The following is a 19,789-nucleotide window of genomic DNA, read 5'->3' as shown; positions in this document are numbered from 1 at the left end:
AGTTTATCATGAGAGTTTAGAAAGTTTTAAATGGATCAAAGTGTGTCCATAAATGGGCTTGCACTGGTTCAAGTAAATTGATTTACAAACACACCTTTCAGTTAAACTGATGTAACTGGTATAAATAGTCATGGAGAGGGGGAGTGACTTGGCTGAGGCTGAACACTAAGTCCCTGGACAGATGTAACTGTTTAAGCACTTCAAGTGCCACTGCACTTTGATCTTCACAAACACAGCACTTAAGCTACAGCAGATATATGACCCTGGGCTGTGCCCCAAGTCAGAGGGCTTCAAAATCATCAGAGTGGCATGCAGTGTCATGATCTCCATCTAGGGAGTATCCACTGGAGTTGCTCAGGCCTCAGCTCTGCTTCCCATCACCATGAGGGACTGAGGGGGGAGAGCAGGGTAGATGGTCAATGAAATTAATGTTCTCCTGAGCACTCTGCTTCTAGTCTTTGGATTCCAGAAGCCAAGAGCCATGGAAGGAATTGTTCTCTCCAGCCTTGGAGCATCTCCCTTTACCCCCAACAGAACTAGGAGACCAGAGCCCTAGCACTTCCCTGCTGGAACCAGAAGCCTGGAAACAAAGACATGCAGGGATCCTGACTTTTCAGCCCCCCAGACAGCCAGGTGCCCAGGAGAGAACTCACTGGCTGTCTCCTCTGCATTCCCCACCTGCTTCTGTGACAGGTATGTGAGGAAGAGCGGAGCAGTAGGGATACCGGAGCACTGAGCAACTTGGGTTTTGCTCCATACAGTGGCTGCACGTAACAGGAAGGGTTTCATTTTCAAGTGCTTCCAAAGAGTAGTTGTTTTTTCCAGGGCCTTTTTTGAAGTGCTTCATAGGGCATGTACATCTGTCCACTCACCCTCTGAGGTAAATAAAAGGGAAAATCAGGCCATTGGTCTGGATCCAATGCATTTGGGGTCCTGTTTTCTCCAGCTTTTTACTTGTGTATTCACTTATGTGTGCCAGCTGTGTCTCCCCAAGCCCAAGTGGGAGGCAAGTTTTACATTATTGATAATTTACTACAACTGCCCTTTCCACAGAAGTAAGATTGGTGTAAGCAAGCCAGACACAAGAGCCTGGGCTGTGGAGAATCAGGGCTGGGCTGGGCCTAAATCAACAGCAAAAACAACCATGTCTCATTTCTTCCCTTCAGTTAGCCAAGCATAAAGAGACACAGCAGCCTGGAATAGATTTGAAAGAGCCACTACAGAGCAAGTGCATCATGCCAATAATCTGGAGGATTAAGGACCCCTGGCAATAAGCACTGACACAATAGCTGGGGCCATCATGCTCCCTGCTTTCATGGATTAGAGGAATGTTTCATATGCTTCAATTTTATTTTCAGCTGTGGTTAAACAAACTCAGCTCGTGCATTCACAAATCCCTTATTAGCAGTGCAAAGGGTCAATAAACTCATTTCCCTTTCACTGGCCTTTATGATTTTGCTTTTGGAAAGTGTTGGAGTAGATCTGTCTGCATGCCTTCACAGGATCAGCATGACTTTATCTGCATCCGGTTTAAATGCTGTCATGTTGAATGAGGCACAGCCTTTCTGGTGGTTACAGCCAGAGGGGTCTGGGATCAGGGGACTCTGCCACTGGTGGAATACCTTTAGTTAAGTCACTTGACCTTGTTGCTTCAGCTGCCTTCTGAAAAACAGGGGATATTTACTCACCCTTAAAGTACACTCTGGCTCTGAGATGTCATTCTCTATCAATGGCATTGTGGCATTTGAGATTAGGCTGCCTCTCAGATTCAGTATAAAATCTGCAGTTTAGATAAATGTCCAGCTCTGTAAACTCTGCCTGGGACCTGAATTAAGCTAGGATCTTTCTTTCTCTCACATCTGTACCAGAATTGGAGATTCTACAGGCTGGATGATGTCTTCTGCAGTGAAAGTCTCCCTAATCTGGTCTTTGACTCCCATCTTGAGCCTAGTACCTGACATTTGCACCTCAGGCCTGACACTCCTTTCAAAGGCAGGGGCATGGATAGCCTGGAGAACTGGGTACTTTACAGTTAACGGGACAAATCCTGGTCATAGTAAGGGCAGTGGTAAAAGCCTTTGTCTATGGACTTCATTCAGGAAATGAGACTTTGTGTTGTGTTAAGAATTTAAGCAGCCACCTGGCTTTGTGGAGCACAGGAAATCCCAGCAGTGGCTTTATGGCTTCTGGCAGTCCAATTTCTGGTGGTTTGTCAGGTGCAAGTGTTTGTATCTCTGTATCCTGTATACACAGAAAATGTCAGAGGAATAGACAAAAGAATGCAGGAGAGTGGTGGGACTTCAGTTTTCCAGAGAAGAAAACCTATAAGCTCTCAGCCATATACTCCTCCAGTGTAAATCAGCACTGCACTTGGTTTTATACCATCAGAAGATTTGACCAATTGGTTTTAGTGTGGTATTCTAGAAGGATGCTGGAGTCAGGCCTGGTCAACATCCTCCATGCATAAAATGGAAGCAGCCTGTAGCAGCAGTGAAACATTCCACCTCTCCCCTGTCAAAATGATGTTTAGCCTCCATGGTCCATTTGGTCCTCACCTTTGAACAAAGATACTCTTTGGAATACTTGTCCAAGTGGAACTGGACTGTCTGGGCTGACACTTCATGCACTCTGGGACACCAAGTAGCCTTCAGTTGGTAAACACTTCTGAGCAGAGTGACTTAGTAGTGAAAGACCCAACAGTCTCTTCTTGTGTACTGGTCCGCTGAGGGTGTTTCACACACAGAGCTCTCTGTAATTATAAGGGGATCCCATTTGGACTGCAAAAACTACTTTTTATGGAAGTGCTGTGTATTCAGTACTGCCGCTTGCAACCATGAAGTCCATTGTGTGCTCAGACCTTGTGTGAAATTCCCCAAGCATATGGAGTTTCCTGGTGTCTTCTCCAAGTCATCCCCACCCCAACATGTGTTCCACCCTGGCGGGAACCTGCTGATTGTTACTGGGCATGGCTACACTTCATTAATGAGCTACAGTTACTATGCATTAAGTTTAGTACTTGGTTAACCAAGTACTAAATCAATGTGCAGTAGCGCCAGTACACAGTATTTTAGTGATGCTTACTGCACAGTAATGTATTAGCATGGTTTTTTCTGGCATGCTACTGCACAGTGTTATTAGACTACTGCGTAGTTAGCATTTTGTGTAGATGTGCCCACAGAGGAGCACTCAGCTTATTACAAAATGTAGCACTTACTCTTGTTATATTCATATACTCCTTTTGGACTCGAGCCATCCCTCCATAAGTTTTGTGAATTGAGTATCACCCAGTTTCAAAAGTTAATTTAGATATTACCGTGCTTACCTCCTTGCAGAGAGGCCCAGCAGTGTGTGCGATGGGGGGGGCTGGGCATCCTGGTTGAGAGTCACTGTTACACATATGTTACACATGTGGTGGTATTGATGCTCTTTTTCTGAGTACATGTCACTGTAGAAGTTCAGTGACTAGCAATTAGCAATGTATCATTCAATTGCCATCTTCTGTAACACTGCAGTAGCACAGTGGGAGAGCAAATCTGAGACTGGAATAAGAAGACAGGACATTTTAATGGACAAGTGTTTTCTATATAAGGTGTGAACTCCTACATGCAGAACTCTCAGTATATAGGCACCAGTAACACCGCTGTTGACAGCATGAAGGCTCAGAACCTCTCCAGTTGCTCAGGAGACATGGGCTGTGTCTTCGTCATCCTGAGTACTTTTTGCCCAACATTCATTCGTATAAACTCAAACATGGACCTCATCTATCAAGAATTTTACTCCCATTCAGGCACCAAAATTAGCAGCCAGATCTTTGTATGAGATCAGCATGCTGGGCAGTGGGCTGGCTCAAAAGTGTGGCCTTATTGGCTATTTTTCAATAGTTTCAATTCTCTTCGTTCTGGCCCTCTGATTCCCTACTGTCCTGGGGAGGGATGGTTTAGTAACCAAAGCCTCAGGTTTGAAAGCTGTAGCTAAATTGTGCCAGGACTTTGCTAGTTGTCATTTCAGGACAGATAAAAGGCTCCAGTGTCTACTTAGGGGAGGGTAGAGGGAAAGTTAGGCACAGGTTTAAGACAGCTACTGACTGCACAGGGAATTAACTGTTTCTCACAGAAGCCCCATTATGGGGATAGTGGTATGCAAAAATAATCCTCCCAGCCCCCTTTGCAGGCAGGAATAAAGACTAAGGAGGACAATCTTGCAGTTGAGGGTGTTGAGCTTGGAGACGAAATCATAAGAATCAAGGGTCTGTGTGTTTTACCTGGGCATACTTTGCACTCCTGTAACAATGCCCAATTCCAGAGTGCTTTACAAATATTAGGTCATTCTTACAGCCTCCTATAAATGACTTTTGCAGATTCCTGTTTCCTAGGATAAGGGTATTTTGAGGGGATCTGGTGAATAAACTGGGGAATTTTCCCTTCTCCTTCTGATATCATCCAGGGTGGGAGAAAAAGCCTAGTCCTGATCTGATAAGTTTCCTTGGCAATCTTGTAAGGGTGCTACAAGTTTTATCTCCCTTCTGCCATCAGGGAGGAGGAAGAAAAGGTGGAGTGAGAAGGGTAGAAGCTTGTTCAAATAATCTGTGGCCAAGGTGAGTTTAGAATCCAGGATTTTCTAGCTCCTGGTTCAGTGTTGGATTACATAAATATTTCTTTCTCTTTCTCGGTGGGATATCACTCTCCATCAGGGGCATCTCTGTCCCGGGGAGGGATTCTGGGGTAGAGGGCTCCTTTAAATGTGTATTTTGTGCACATAAGCTCTTTGGCCAGGGCCTCTACAGCACCCCCAGCACCACGGGGTTCCCAGTCCATGACTGGGGCTCTTACTCCTGCCATACATGCCATACTAATGCTGTGTAACATATCATAGAAAGTTAGGGTTGGAAGGGACCTCATGAGGTCATCTAGTCCAACCCCTGCTCAAAGCAGGACCATCCCCAACTAGACCATCCCAGCCAAGGCTTTTGAAAACCTCCAAGGAGGGAGCTTCCACCATCTCTCTGGGGTGCAGTGTTTTACTGGTCTGTTAGGCTGGGATTAGTTAGTTGGGAGTGCCCTTTGCCTTTCCAGGATCTATTCCAGACATTTACGAGCCAAAGAACTATCTCCCTGCTCCTGTCTCTGGGTTTTTTTGGGTGGGTTGTTGCATTATTGCCAGATGCTAGGAAGGGATGCTTTAGAAATATCTTGGCTTATATCACTGAACTATTGCACCATACTATTTACTTCTGTCTGCACCTTCGGGACCCCGGTGTAACTTTCCACCCGCCCTGCAAGGGATTTCTGTATCCCTCCCGAAGATCCGGAGGTGCTGATACATGCCACAAGCCCAAAAAGGCAGGCTGGCATCTCCTGCTGCTCCGGGGGGCAGAGGACCGGCTGGGCTGGAGCCGCCAGGGCCGAGCCGGGCGGATGACTCCGGGGCCGGGGCCGAGGGGCGGAGCCGCCGCCCATTGGCCGCCCGCTTGTCGGTGCAGCCCGGACTTCATGCCACGGGGAAGCGGCGCGGCAGCTCCGCAGCGCGAGCCCGGAGCAGGGATCCCGCTCCTCCCCTGCGAGGTAAGGTCCTCTGGGCATTTCCCTCCCAGGGCACCCGGGCTTTCCCTGCGGGGCGGCTTCTGGCTGCCGGCTTTCTGCTCCTGCGTCCCTTTGGCTCCATTTTCTGCCGGAGGTGAGGTGTTGTTTAAAGGGCCGTGATGATATTCGTCTCCTCTCTGTCCTCTTACCTGGGGGATGGTGTTGGGCTGAAGGTCTGATCTGGCTTTCCCCCCCCTTTGTCTGCAGGAGGAGGGAGTTGGGGTCAGGGAGGGCTTGGGAATTGTGGCTTTAAATAGAAGTGTCATTTGCTTTTTATGGAGGAGGGGAAAAAAAAGACATTGCTGTGACTACAAGGGGAAAGGCACACATGCATTCATTCTCTCTGGATCTCCATCTCCCGGCCCTGAGAGAGCTAAAAGCAGGATGTGTGCATTACAGTTGTTCATTCATCAGTAGCTGCAGATAATGCAATTACCAAGTCAGCAGTGCATGAATTCAGCTCTGTGCTGCACACGGAGGCAGCCGGACTTAAGGGTTCAGCACTTGCTGTAGTTTGAATAAAATACAGGACTGCGTTTCCCTGGGAGGAGAGGAGGCTGCTGTTTCCTTTGCATCGGTCCTTCATTTCCAAGGGTTGGTATGGCCTGTGCTTTCACACGTAGGTGTAAATACCCTTTTCAAACCTGTTCATAAAAAATTCAGGAGTGAAAAAAAACCACGCCAGCAACAGCTTCAGGTGTTGCCTGATGGATGGATAGTTCTCACTGCTTGTGAATTCACCTGCAGTTTAATTTTGGCCTGGGATAGAAAGAGTTGTATTTATGGTCCACTTTTTTATTTATATGCAGCCCTGGTACATATGCTCCCTTTGTAAGGTGTCTTAGAAGGGGAAAAAAACCCAGTGTGTTTGTCACAAACAAAGGTGTCAGTTATTTATTTATTAGCCTCTTAGGGTAATGAAAAAAAGCCATGCCTGCCCTGCTGTGCAGATCTCATTTCAGCCAAACTGCCTGTTCTTCAGCTTTTACTCGTGTTTAATTTTTTTCTTCTTCTTAAACAGTAAGTGTACTGTGTCCATGCCAGTCCTGGGGCTGCTGTGCCTGCAAACTGCCTGTATCATTTTTAGTTCGCAAAGCAAAGGCTCCAAAATAGGACCTGGAAGGTCATTAATAGGATTTCTCTAAGCAGGACTGTCTGTGTAATCTTTGACCCAGGGGTAGCTGTTCCCTTACTGTAACTGCTGCTCCAGGACTCGTTTATAGCAGTATTTCTGTTGTGCCGGAATTGGGGTGGCTGCCCCCCATGCAAAATGCTTGATCCATTCACATTTTTTTTAAGTTACTGAGGTTTTCATAATATTTGTTTTACTGCAGTCAGAGCTGCCTGTGCTTGCTTAGTTTATATAAATGTACAACAAGAGTATTGCTTCAGAGAGTTTATTGCCTAGATGGACAAGACAGATCAAGAATAAAAGGAGAAGTAGACAGGGAAAGTGGCTTGTCCAAGGTCACATGTTAGCTTGATAGCAGAGCCAAGCTATGTCCCAGGCCAGTCTGTAGTGACTGGACCATACTTCTTTTGTTGCATTTTGTTGTCACATGAGCGATTTAGTTCCACTCATGCACTCTGCTTCTTCAGCTCTTTAGATTTATTTACTATTGTAAAATATAGAGATGGCTTTTAAAGATACTCTTGAGTGTCTAAAGCCAATGTCAGTGGCTATATCTATAAACACAGACATAAGTGTGTATGTGCCAGTCACAAGTACAGTTATTGTGTCCTTTTGAAATGCATGAATCAACGCCCACAACTCCCACACACTCTTCAGGGGGAAAAAAAAAACGACAGGGAGAAATGGTAGCTAATAAATTTTGTCCAGCTGAAAGGATAAGCTAAAAGCTAGGGAGGTAAGAATTATTGCATGTTGAAAATGAATGGTATTTTCAGGTGCCTTCTCTGTCAGTGGTAAGTGTACAGGTGATTTTGAGAGGACCAAATTACAAGACTCTTGCAAGGGAGTATAATGCAATGAACAGGTTTCTTCTTGCATTTTCTCTGCCGGGGAGGAAAAAGGGTTTGTGGGAAAGGGGGGGTGGGGAAGGGAGTTACGAGATCTCAGTGAAACCTAAAGCAGCAACATTTTGGTAATTCAGCGTTTCCAGAATGCTTCAGAAAAGGCTGCATCTGGGAAGAGGGGTTAAATTCCTGTCCTTCACTTAAATTTTTGGTCCTTGAATTTATTTATCCAAGTTAGAGTCACTGCAGCTGCTGTGGTTATTACTCATTTATGAAGCTGATCTGAAACATCATTTACTTCAAAAGTATCCTATAGCAGTGAGAGCCACTGGTTAATTATGTCTTGCCTAAGGTGTTTCTTTGGATTTCTCTCAACAGTTTGGCTCTGCATTTCAGTGAGTGTCTCCTTCATGCATTTCGGACAGGATAAGTGGGAATGCCAAATCAGCCTTGCTGATTATTTTTAAAGAGCAGAGACTGCAGTTTATGCTCTTTTAGGCTGGTTGGCCATTTCTGGGAACTGTTCTCTTTCTTTGCCATCCTTTACAATAAGCCCAGGAAACAGCCAAAAATCTTGTGAGCCTGATCCAGTTACATGCCTAATCTGACTGACCACAGTGGTGGTCTGCACATGATTTAGGCTTGCAGAATCAGGCTCTCTGTTGCAAGAGGTGAAGTTTATGGCCCTGGTTCTGCACTTTCATTTCTTGGGGTACTTTGCATTACTGTGCAAAGGACCTATTCAAAAAGGAACCTTCTCCCTGTAAGTTGCAGGGGCTAATATGTTGGAGCTGGTCATTGCTGTGTGTTTTGCGAGCAATGTGGAAATCTATGATGCTTCTGCATCTCACCTATTTGGGGGAGTTGAGAATAATGTAGCAACCAACATTACTGCACAGGTTGCTGCTAAACAAACAGCTAGTTTTACCTGGGTATTTATAATTTGGCCATTAAATTTTCCTCCTAAGCTAGTAGCTAATATAAGAAATGTATATTATTCACCTCACATTTCTGGAATTGCAAACTCTATTTTTTCACCTGAGTTTCAGTCATTCACTGCCCACAATCTGCAGACTTGTGCTTGGAGAACCTGAACTGCTTTTTGAATTTGGCTCTGAATTACCAGTTATATCCTAACCTGTTTGGAGCAGAGACTGCCTTGTTTGAACAGTGCCTGGCACATAAAAGCTGTAAGCTATAACTAGATCTCTTGTACTCTACTTCACTACAAATAATAAATAATATTGTTAACACTTAATAGGTACCGCCGGTAGATGGAAACTGCTGTAAATTTGGGCAAGAAACCCTAAGAAAAAGAGCTTTCTTATGAGGTTTCTTGTTTTGGGTCTTATTTAGAAGTGGGAAATGCACAGGCAGCTGGGTTAAAAAATGTTCTTTGAAAATGAATATTAACTTGAGCCTCTGAAGTTCTTTATTTGTAGTATGTTTTCAGATGGGCTTGCCTGGTTATTACAGAGATGAACATGTTGCTTTCTTGTCAAGGTTTTCAAAACTAGAAGTTTGGGAGTCCTAAAGTTTGGGCTCCTAAATTCGGGACCAGACTTTCATAGATTGTGGTTGCATCTAAGTGGATTAAGTCTCCTGAGTGCAATTCTATTGCACCCTGCTTAAGTTCTGAAAATCTGTTAATGCATCTACTTTTGTAATTAGATTCATTTTACCCTCTAGACTGAGTCACAAAAAAAGCAGCAAGGAGGAAAAGAACCCAGATGCCTTTTGGATTAACTATGTTTTAGGGACTCAAGCAGGGTGGAATAGAATCACTTAAGTGCCTACATTCCCTTGTGCCTAATAAGTGAATAGAATCTGGTCCTGAGTATCCAGAATCCCCAGCTGATTCCATAAGAGCTCCTGGGTGCTTGGGAGTTCTCAAAATCTGGACACTTTTATGGATACCTGACCCTCTCCCTGTGTTTATATTGCTATGTGTTGTGATGCTAGTAAATAGGTTGGATTTATACTTGGCTGGACACATCCAAGGGACATTTACAATAGATCAGTGGTCGATCGTGGAACGTATGACAGCTGATCTTAGTGTGAGGGGGCTGAGTGTGTGCATGCTCAGCACCCCCAGACTGAGATCAACTGTCAGAGGCTTCGTGGTTGGGAGCAGCTGGGATGCGGTCCAGGAGTGGCAAGATAGTGGCGGGACATACATGGCTGTGCTGAGCCATGTCCCCTGCCACCGGGGCTGGGCCAGTTGCGTGGGGGGATTCCCCTCCGTACCCTGTGGTGAGGGAGGGACTGGGGTAGGGGCTGGGGTGAGTGGGGCCCTAGCTGTGCTGGGGGAGGGTTGGAGCCTGGAGGCTCGTCCAGGGGCATGGGGGGGGGGCTCCTGCACTGCACACCCCAGTGGAGGCCCAGGCCCAACATGCCCTCCCAATCTGTGCATGGGGCAGAGGTAGCTGCTGCTGTGTGCTGGGCTTTGTGCCCCAAGCCCCACACACAGATTAGAGGGCACATGCCCCACGGTCCTGTGCTGCGGTGTGTGCAGTGCAGAAGCCACCCCTCCCCGTGCACCTGGATGAGCTGTCTGGGCTCTGACCCTCCCCCAGGCCCCTGGGCCTCCGCTTGCCCACCAGGTGGCCTGGCCACTCCCCCTAGTCGCTGCTCCTGCCTGTGCCCCGCTTCCTCCTCCATCGCTGGGGCCTTGATCTGCCCTGCCTCCCCCACAGCGCTTTTCCCTCCTCCCACCCCTTCCCCCACAGATTTACTTGCTGGGGAGAGGGTGTATCCCCAAATCATTTTTTTTTTCTCCCTCTGTCTCAGTCTGCCCCTCCCTTCTCTCCTCATAGACTGACCAGTGGGGTGGGGGGAGGAGTGGCTCAGGGTAGATCTTGGGTTGCTTTTTAATTCAGATAGTGATCTCCTACCCAAAAAGGAATCACTGCAATAGATAGTACAGAGAAAGGAATTTTCCTTCCTTCACTTTTTGAGTCAGGGCTGAAATTGCCCAAGCATGGCAGTAAGGCTAGATGGCCTACAGGAGACATAGCCTTTTAGATTGGATCCAGATGTGCAGGCAGATGTGGTTTGTGGAGCTGCAAACCTGCGTGCAGGACAAAGCAGGTTGTCTGTGCCCTGTCGCCTGCTTCCCAGTGGAATCCCAGCAGCTGCATGTGGCAGCAGGGAGCAGGGAAGGCAGCTGGCTCCATTGCATGAGTCTTCTTCCCCCCTCACCTTCGTGGTGCGTGAGTACCAGGAGCTGCAAATGTGCCATGGGGAGCCTCGTAATAGAAGCAGGCCAGCCTGTGCTGGCAAGTTTAGCTCCCAGAACTGGCCATAGCCACGCCTGCTGGATGGCAGCACTTGCATGAGCCCCAAGCACCTTGAGGGCCCACTGCCTGCTGCTACTGCTGCCAGTGGTGGGGGAGTGTGGTGCAGAGAGGGTTCCTGCACCCATCTACTCTTCCTTATCCCACACACTCACACCCACACCCTGTCCACCTGACCCCAGACATGGGCTCTGCATTCTCCCCAGCCCCATACTCTGTACTCTTGCCCAGCTGCAGCTCCCGCCTCCTCCCCCAGCCTTTCCCAGATCCTTGGGAAGGAATAGCAGCCCTTGCTGCTTCTCTAACTGTTTCCTGGAGTGACTGCTGCGGGAGGGACAGGAGGAGCAGCTGGAGGATGGCACAGCTGCAGCAGTGGCAGCAGGAGTCCTGCCTCGAAACTGTGTGGGCTGAGTCAGCTGGGCCCTTCTGTGCACAGGGGTGGGAGTGAGGTGCATGGGCTGGGTATGATGCAATTAATTGGTGGGCATTCATGGACTACATTAAATTGCCTGGTGGGCTGGATTTCACTTGTGGGCTGGATTTTGCCCACCCTGATCTTAGAGTTGGAGAGCAGTACAACCACCGTTCTACAGGTAGGGGAAATGAGGCGCAGAAAGTTGAAACTATTGTTGGACAGGGTAGATGGTTTGTGTATTAAGGGAATTCTCACCAGATGCTGCTGTTGCTGAATCTTGAGTCCCAGCCCACCCCATTCTTCATATCCCTCTTGAATATACCCATCAAGGGCACTTGGGTCTTTCCCATGAGGGATGCCAGCTTCACCCTCTGAGCAGCATCACTGAACAATACTAGTGCTATAAAAGTAAAACCTTTGTGAAGAATGCAGCAGGTGATGCATATACTTCTTTTCTTGCTTTAATCCATGTTGCTGATGCATAAAGCGGTTTGTTTCTCTGGAGGCCACAAAAATCACAGACACACACTCATTAGATGGCACAAAAGGTGTATTTGCAAATAGGGTCAGAGCAGAGTCAAGAACTCAGATTACTCCGAACCCGCAAAGGAATTTTGCAGGCTGTATTTATCTCCTCCCTCCTGGGCACGTGTGCAGAAACAGGAACTCTTACAGCTCACTTCCGTTTCATACAAGCATACATGTGGTTACATCACTACATACATCGCATGTATAGTACAATTAACTACTTAAGTATGCAGGGCGGAGAGGTAAATATGCATCAGCTAATTAAGCATGCTCAGAGACTACAATAGGTCACCAAGAGTTCAAACCCCCCCCCTTTTCAAGGACACAGTCAGTTGAATTCCAGCTTCTGTAATCTGTATGAGAAAGGCTAGGGAGAAGCTGGGGGAGAGTCTGCGATTTAGCATAAGAAAAGCTGTGGCAAGGCTGGGAAAGGAGAAAAGTCCTTGGCAGTGTTTCTTTCTTATCGGGTGCAAGATGCAAGCTGTGCATTTTTCTAACAATACTCCATTTCTAACAATATTTCATTTCTAACATTGCTTTGCACTGTTCTGGCATTCTGCCTCAGAGGAGACTGCTTTTGAATGATGGATAAAATGAACTTTGTATTTCACTGCATACCTTATAAAGTTGCACTGAGGTCCAACCTCTTTATGGATAGACAGGCTTTGTGGCAGTTGGTCCTGCCAGAAGATGTGAAGCATTTCATTATTATTTGTTGTTAGAAAAAACACTGAAATAATTTCTACTTCCAGTGACCTCATGTGGTATTGTTATAGCTGGGAATTTTTGTGGGTCCTATCAGATTGGTAAACTGTATTTTTATTATTGCCACTTTGTTTCTTATTTACCCAATGAATGCGATTCATAACCACTCTGGTCTTTTGAGAAACAAGTTGTTTACCTAACATTGCCCAAATGTGTATTCTCCAAAAACCAGAAGAGCCATTCTAATCTTGAATAAGCAGCACAGCTCTTACCTGCCTCAGATTTTAGGAAAATAAGAAAAAGGTTGTTATAACAAGGATGGCTGGATGAGTGGATGAATAAAGAGAGCAATTTTGCCTTTGTTTCCTATTCAAATTTGCCTCTGATCAATAAGGAACAGATATTGCTGCTCTTTAGCCATCTACACGAGTTTGGGGTTTAGTCCATTTCTAGTTCAGACCCCTAGAAGAGGTATTCAACTAGCACCTTTGATGGCAGCCACTGTAGAGAAGCCAAGACTGAATGATTCTCAAAGCTGAATTCCTTCCCGCTCCTAGACTTGGTCTCTGCAAGTCAGGCAGGGGTGAGGCATGTTAGTGATGTGGTGAAAAGCCTGCAGCTAGGGCCCCTGGAGCAGATGGGAGGAAGAGGCCAGGTTTAGGTTTTGCACACTTGGAATTCTGCCCAGCTGTGTCAATAGCAGAAACTACATGGAAGACTGAGGTATTCTGTGTTTCTCAGCATGACCCCATGACTTAGAGAGAACCAAGCAAAGGTTATCTGAGCTTTGGGGAGGAATAGCAGTAGGATCATTTCTGTTTGGCATGAGGTGTTAGATCAAATGATCAGAGGGTGCAATATCAATTTATCTGCAAGTCTAAATATGTCATGTTTACCATGATGCTGGAACATCCTGGAAGCTGTCATAGGCCAGGTGAATAGGCAGACTTTTATCTGTCTTTATGTTAAAGATTTGTAAATGATTTGCTCAACTAATAAATATAACAGCTGTTTCTCTACTACTCCTACTTCCTTCTGCAGGATGCTTTGTCTGGGGCAGTGCAAATGCCCTGTTTGTATGGGCAGCCCTAGATCCAAAATGGCTGCCCTCATCAGGCACCAGGTGTTTGCTAGCTTCAGGCCCTTAAAGTGGCAGGGACAAACAGTGCTCTGCCACGCCTGCCTACCTGTGTTTCAGGGTTTGTCACTGATGCCCCTTGTTCCATGGATTGGTTACCTCTCAAGCCCTCTTGCATCTCAAGCCCTCTTTTTCTGTTTCAGACTAGTTTTTTTTTTTTTTTGTTCTCTACCAACATATGTCTTTTAAGGGGCTGTCTTCAGGAAGATGCAATGTAGTGAAGCATTAGTCTTCTTAAGTGCACTAATATATATATTGGAGTGTAGCTGCCACTCTTTCCTTTGACTGCTAAATCCAAGCAGACATTAAAGGGCTTGCATAGTGACAGAAGGCAGTACGGACCGTCTTAGAAAAGAAGCAGGAAGAACTACAGGGTTTATGTCCAGCAGCCTTTATTCAGTGCAGCTGAGTTCCATCTCTTCTGTTCTATGGCTGATAATCTGTCAGGTGACTGAGTTGTCAGGGAAGTCTGGTTTTGTTGATGAGCATTTCTGTGAGTGACTGCTTGTTTCTTTGTAAAGCATCTCTTAAGGGGAGAAAAATGACCGTTTAGAAAACTACCAGGTGCAGTAATTGGGAACATACATCACAGGATACAAATAAATGTTATGTTTGGACTGGGATCAGCTGTTGTCTTAACATAGTTGATCCACTTTGGCATCTACAGACATCGAAAGAGGTATTGTCTCACAGGATTGAGCCCTTGAAGTTCCAGGAACAGCAGGAACCCAACCCTGTGCAACAGCATCTGCAGGTGCCACGCCCCAAGTCGGGGCCTCCCAACGTGATACACCGGAGCGGGGAGGGGTTTTCTTTTCTGTACATGCCCCAGGACAGGCGGGGTCTGCATAGCAATGAGAAGTGCACTCCTCAGGAATCACAATGCAGGGGGATTCCCAGGGCATGCAGGATCAGGCACCTGGAGTCCTGGGAGAGCCTGTGTCTGGTGGCTGGAGACCGTGGTTGTCTGTGCTCTCCCACCATAAACAAACAGATGCTGCCCACAAAATGGCAGCACAAACTATGACTAGGAGTCATAGCGCATTTGTGGCATGATAAAAAGCCAAGATGTCCGTTTGCTTGGGTTTTGTGCCACCATATATATGTTCTTGGTGGCACAAAAGTGATGTCTGTAGCCACATTCAAACAGGCTGGGTGGCAGCAAAAAGCTGTTGACCCCCAAGTAACATTTGAAGAAAAATGACAATGTCTGGCAACCTCTCCCGACACAACATAACATGTTGGGAACTGGTAGTATTACAATGACAACACAGTTTAATAAGTATTCTGTTTTGTTTCATCTTTTGAAAGGCCTGGCTGTGCCATCAGTACAGATAGACTGAGAACTCCTGGGCTGATTAATTATTAAAAGAGCCCGCTAAATATTTTACACCTTCTTTTTATCTTTTATCTTTTCATCTACTGCAGGGATTTTCAACCTTTAAGTGTACCCCCAGCAGCCGGATGTGAAATGGGGTGGTGGGGTAATGCATGGTGGGACACAAGTGGTGTGTGGCCGGACCCAGAGTGTGGGGGGAGGGCATCCAGATGCAGAGCGGCGGCAGTGCAGGGTGGTGGATGGTAGCACAGAGGGGTGTCCCTGCCATTGCTCCACCCTGGCTGTTCCTGGGAGGCGACAGCGCTCTGTCCCTGCTGCCTTCCCGTGCATACCCCTAGGGCTTTCCCAAGTACTCCCAGGAGTTCATATACCCCCAGTTGACACCCCCTGATCTATTGATACATTTTCTTTCTTTCTTTTTGAAGAGTCTCCAGCCACGGGGGGGGTGGGGAGTGACTTTCAGCAAACAAGGGGCCACTTTAAGTTCTTCTTTAGCTCTAAAAGAGAACACCGATCATAGAAAATGTGCTCCGCACTGTATCCTGACTTAGGAGTCCTTCTCCTGGCTCCCAGTACTGTAATAATGTATGATTGCATTTCTGGGCAATCATCTTTGAAAATATTTGTTGAGGTGGCGGTTGCTGCCTTAGTAGTGTATATGTTATGGAAGCGCTGGGAGGCCAACTGTGGTGAAACCCCCTTATGCCGGGTGCCATTCAAACATGGAGTAAATCAAAATCCCTGCTCTAAATGTTTCAACCTCTCAAAGGCGAGACATAATCTACCCACAAACAGTAGGTAGAAGAGCCATGGCAGTAACAATAAGACGCACATTATTTTTGGCCAATTGCAAGCAGTAATTGCAATTTGACTCCTACTTGGTCATTTTTAGCTCCGGCATATCTGTGAGAGATGTGCTGTCCTGTTGTGAGAGAGAGACGTGGGCCCGTACTTTCCCGAGATTTGCAGAAACTAGGATTTTGAATTTAGTGGCTTAGGCACCTGTCAAAAAGCCCTGTATACCTTTGCATGCTGTTTGGAAGTCTGAATACTTCAAAAGCTCTAGGCAACCATATCATCTTCCTTTTACAAGAGGAGCTTAATATGAAGTGTCAAATTTTGGCACTGCTGAAATGCAGTAAATTGTAAATATCAGTCCCTCTTGCCCTCTTTTGAAACAGCTTGTCTTATACTTGTATTCAAATAGCACTAGGAGGTACTGACTGAGATTAGCCTTCTCTAGCATGGTAGGCACTGCATGAAAACATTTTGGCATGGGATTATGTATAATCTAAATCAGGGCTGTCTGATTTATAAGTATCTGAGTCCAAAGCCCCCTCAGGACATACCAATGCATGACTGGTATATGCAACATGACTGTGGACCACACCAGAGTGATCCACAGGCCTCCTGGGCCACACACTTCCTGTTCCCCTCCTTCCTCCTCTTACCCCCTTGCTTCACTGCTCACCTGGGCAAGCCAGCACCTGCATGTCCCCCTCAACAGCTGCACTGTGCTGCCCCAGGCTCCCCCTCCACTCCCAGAGGCGTATCATGCTGCACTATCCTGCCCTTGGGTTTGGGGTATGCAGGAAAAACTGGAGGGGGGAGGAGCGGAAACTGTAGCTGTTGCAGCAAGAGGGATGAGGGGAGTGAGGGCTGAACAGGTGCTCAGTGGTCACAATTTAATCCTCATCTAAATAGTCAAGGAGATGCAAGGAGAACCAGTGGGTTTAAGTATTTTGGCTAAGGAAATGCAGAGGCAGGGCTTGGAGCAGAACCCAGGTTTTCTGACTGACTTTTGTGCAACCGGTGTGGTTTTAGGCAACTTTCATTCTGAACCCAACTTTATTCTGAATAATTAATGGCTTATTAAATCATGGGATGGATTGTTCTCAGGAAAAAAAATTACAAACATTTAAAAGATATGAATGGCAGCCACGCAGAAGACAGCTGCCTTTAATCAGCTGTATGGATGTTCCCCTCCATAAAAACAGACCTGCAAACCTTGTTATCCTTTCCCTTTTATTAACAATAAGATTTTTATTTAGAGTGTGCCTAAAATACATGTGCCTTATAATCTCAGTTTGCTCGATGCCTGTTGGAACAACATTTTTAAATGTCTGTGTCAGAATTTAAGCGCAAGGCTGGGTGGCATTATTAAAAAAATATATAGAGAAAAATAAAGAAAACTCAGATGACTATCTTAAACTGTAATTCCTGTGTCACTGGTCTGCTATATAAAGAATGGATATATACAAGAGACAGAATTGCCATGCAGTTCTTGTGATTGTGATGCTGATTAAGGGATCATTCCATTTACCTAGTTTCATAGTTAGTAGGGTCAGAAGGGACCTGAGCAGATCATCAAGTCCGACCCATGGCAAGAAAGAGTTCTGGGGTCAAACGACCCCCAGCAAGGTGATTGGCTAGCTTTGTCTTAAAGACCGTCAGGGTAGGAGCCAGCACCACTTTGCTTGGAAGCTGGTTCCAGATCCTAGCCACCCTGACAGTGAAGTAGCGCCTCCTGATGTCTAACCTGAATTTACCCTCTGCCAGCTTGTGACCATTATTCCTAGTCACTCCTGGAAGTGCTCGGGGGAACAGGGACTCCCCCAGTGCCTGCTGGTCCCCTCTCACTAGTTTGTAACAGGCCACTAGATCCCCCCTCAGCCTTCTCTTGTGGAGGCTGAACAGGCTCAGGTCCCATAGCCTCTCCTTGTAGGTCCTGCCCTGCTGCCCCCGATCATGCAGGTGGCACTCCTCTGGATCCTCTCCATGTTGTCCACATCCCTCCTGAAGTGCAGCGCCCAGAACTGGATGCAGTACTCCAGCTGCGGCCTGACCAGTGTCGCATAGAGGGGGAGGATCACCTCCCTGGACCTGCTTGAGATGCATCTGTGGATGCATAAGAAGTTATCGTAGCCCGTCCTGACTGCATCCCCACACTGCCGGCCCATGTTCATCTTGGCATCAGTGATAACCGCAAGATCCTTTTCTGCCTCTGTACTGACGAGAAGGGAGTTCCCCAACCTGTAGCTATGGTGCCGGTTGTTCCTCCCCAGGTGCAGCACCTTGCACTTGTCGGTGTTGAATCCCATCCTGTTCTCATCCGCACACCCCTGTAACCTGTCTAGGTCCGATGGCAGCCTGTTCCTCCTTTCTAGCATGCCCACATCCCCCCACATCGTAGTGTCATCAGCAACTTTGAACAGGGTGCTTTTTACCCTCTCGTCCAAGTCACCGATGAAGATGTTGAACAGTGCGGGCCTGAGGACTGAGCCCTGGGGGACCCCACTGCCCACATCCCTCCAGGTCAAAAATGACCTGTCTACTACCACTCTCTGGGTGCGGCCCTCCAGCCAGTTAGCAACCCATTTGACTGTGTAGGTGTTGACATTTTTGATCAAGTTTTATTTCTAGTTAGTCAGGATGTCCAGTGCGGATGTTGGGCAGTATGGGTTATGACCTTCAGTGAGATAACTAAGCTATGCTATAGTACTAAAATGCAGTAGGAGCTTGCATGGAAACCCAACATCAGGCAAAGCAGTCAACAGTAGGGTCCATTTCAGCAGCCCTGTGGGAAATGGGGGAATCTTGTAATTTGGCCCTGGATGGTGGTGAGTCTCACAGATATCACAGGAAAATCATTCATATAAAATAGTTCTGTTCTGTGCAGTGAATAAGAACGGGAAGAATATTTCTTTCTGATCGTAACTGGCTTGTATTTGTAGAACTGCTGCTAAATCATCTTTCTCCCAGATTTGCATATTTCGCTTTTCTGTTTGTCCATGGTTAAGGTTTTAAATTAAAAGGAATACAAGCCTCTGTTTTTGCAGTCCTAGCCATCATATTCCTGGCAGGAGTGAAAAGGAACTTCTGACTTGGTGTTTTTGCTTCTGTAGTGAGGTGTATATAACTGGGCACATCTACATGAGACATTTACTACAGAGTAGACTAATTAGCTCTACAGTAAAAGTTTGGTGTTTGTATGTGCAGCCCTGATAGTCCACAGGAAGTTAACTCCACAGCAGGGTAGTACTTGCAGATTACGCCGCTGCAGAGTTCTTTACTCCACAGCAGTGCACGTATAGACTCTGATGCGGCTTGCTGGGGTGTATGGGTACTTCAGTGGGGGGCTGCCTGCTAGCTAGCCCTGCACTGGAGCACCCTTGTGCCCCAGGCAGCCCTTCCACAGCATGTTGAGTTGGGTTGGAGCAGCCCCAGGCTGGCAGGCTGACCACCTGGGCCCTCTGCCAGCCGGGGCTGCTTCAACCCAGCTCAGCATGCTGCTGTTCTGGGTGCACATTCAAATGGTGTGTCCAGGAGCAATAAACTCTAGCATGATATATCCCACAGTTTATTGGTGCATGCTAATTGCATGTGTAGATATGACCACTGTTAAGATTTTTTTTTTCTGAGAAGCACACCTTCAAAGGGTTGGGAGCTACCATCTGCAAGGGCAGCTGCCATTTTGTAAGACAGAGTTTAAACAATATCTGTGTGCTCTTTCTTTTGGTCCTCCCCTCCCTCACCCCTTTCACCTATGGCAAATGAATAAACCAGAACCTTCAGACTTATGTGTATGCATAACATCAGGCATGTGCTTAGCTATATAGCTAAAGTGCTACTGCTTCTGGCATTACAGTGTTAATAGACCTAGGGCATAATACGACCAGGATTGTTTTGTGCCTCCTGTTTTGTGTTCTGTCAGCTGTGTTCCATCAGACCCTTTTTGCTGATGCGAGACAGATGGCCTCATCTAGAGTTACTAGAGGCAGTGGAAAGAGTCTTTCTGGCTTCTGTGGGCTC

The 19,789-nt window shown here is 46.7% G+C and overlaps 1 protein-coding gene across 1 annotated transcript in view; it reads left to right on the top strand.

Moving 5' to 3' along the window:
* Positions 1–5,474: 5,474 nt before the first annotated feature.
* The window catches only part of SORBS1 (sorbin and SH3 domain containing 1), a 271,569-nt gene continuing 257,254 nt past the window's right edge, over positions 5,475–19,789 (top strand). The window contains exon 1 of the mRNA XM_090057663.1: positions 5,475–5,561. The gene's annotated coding sequence lies outside the window, so the exon portion shown is untranslated. The remainder of the gene's footprint in view (positions 5,562–19,789) is intronic.

This window comes from Crocodylus siamensis, chromosome 7 (assembly GCF_052110815.1).
Source record: "Crocodylus siamensis isolate JL-2025a chromosome 7, ASM5211081v1, whole genome shotgun sequence".
In the NCBI taxonomy this organism is placed as follows: domain Eukaryota; kingdom Metazoa; phylum Chordata; order Crocodylia; family Crocodylidae; genus Crocodylus; species Crocodylus siamensis.
Note: the sequence above shows the minus strand (reverse complement) of the source record. Positions and strands in the feature narration are given on the sequence as shown.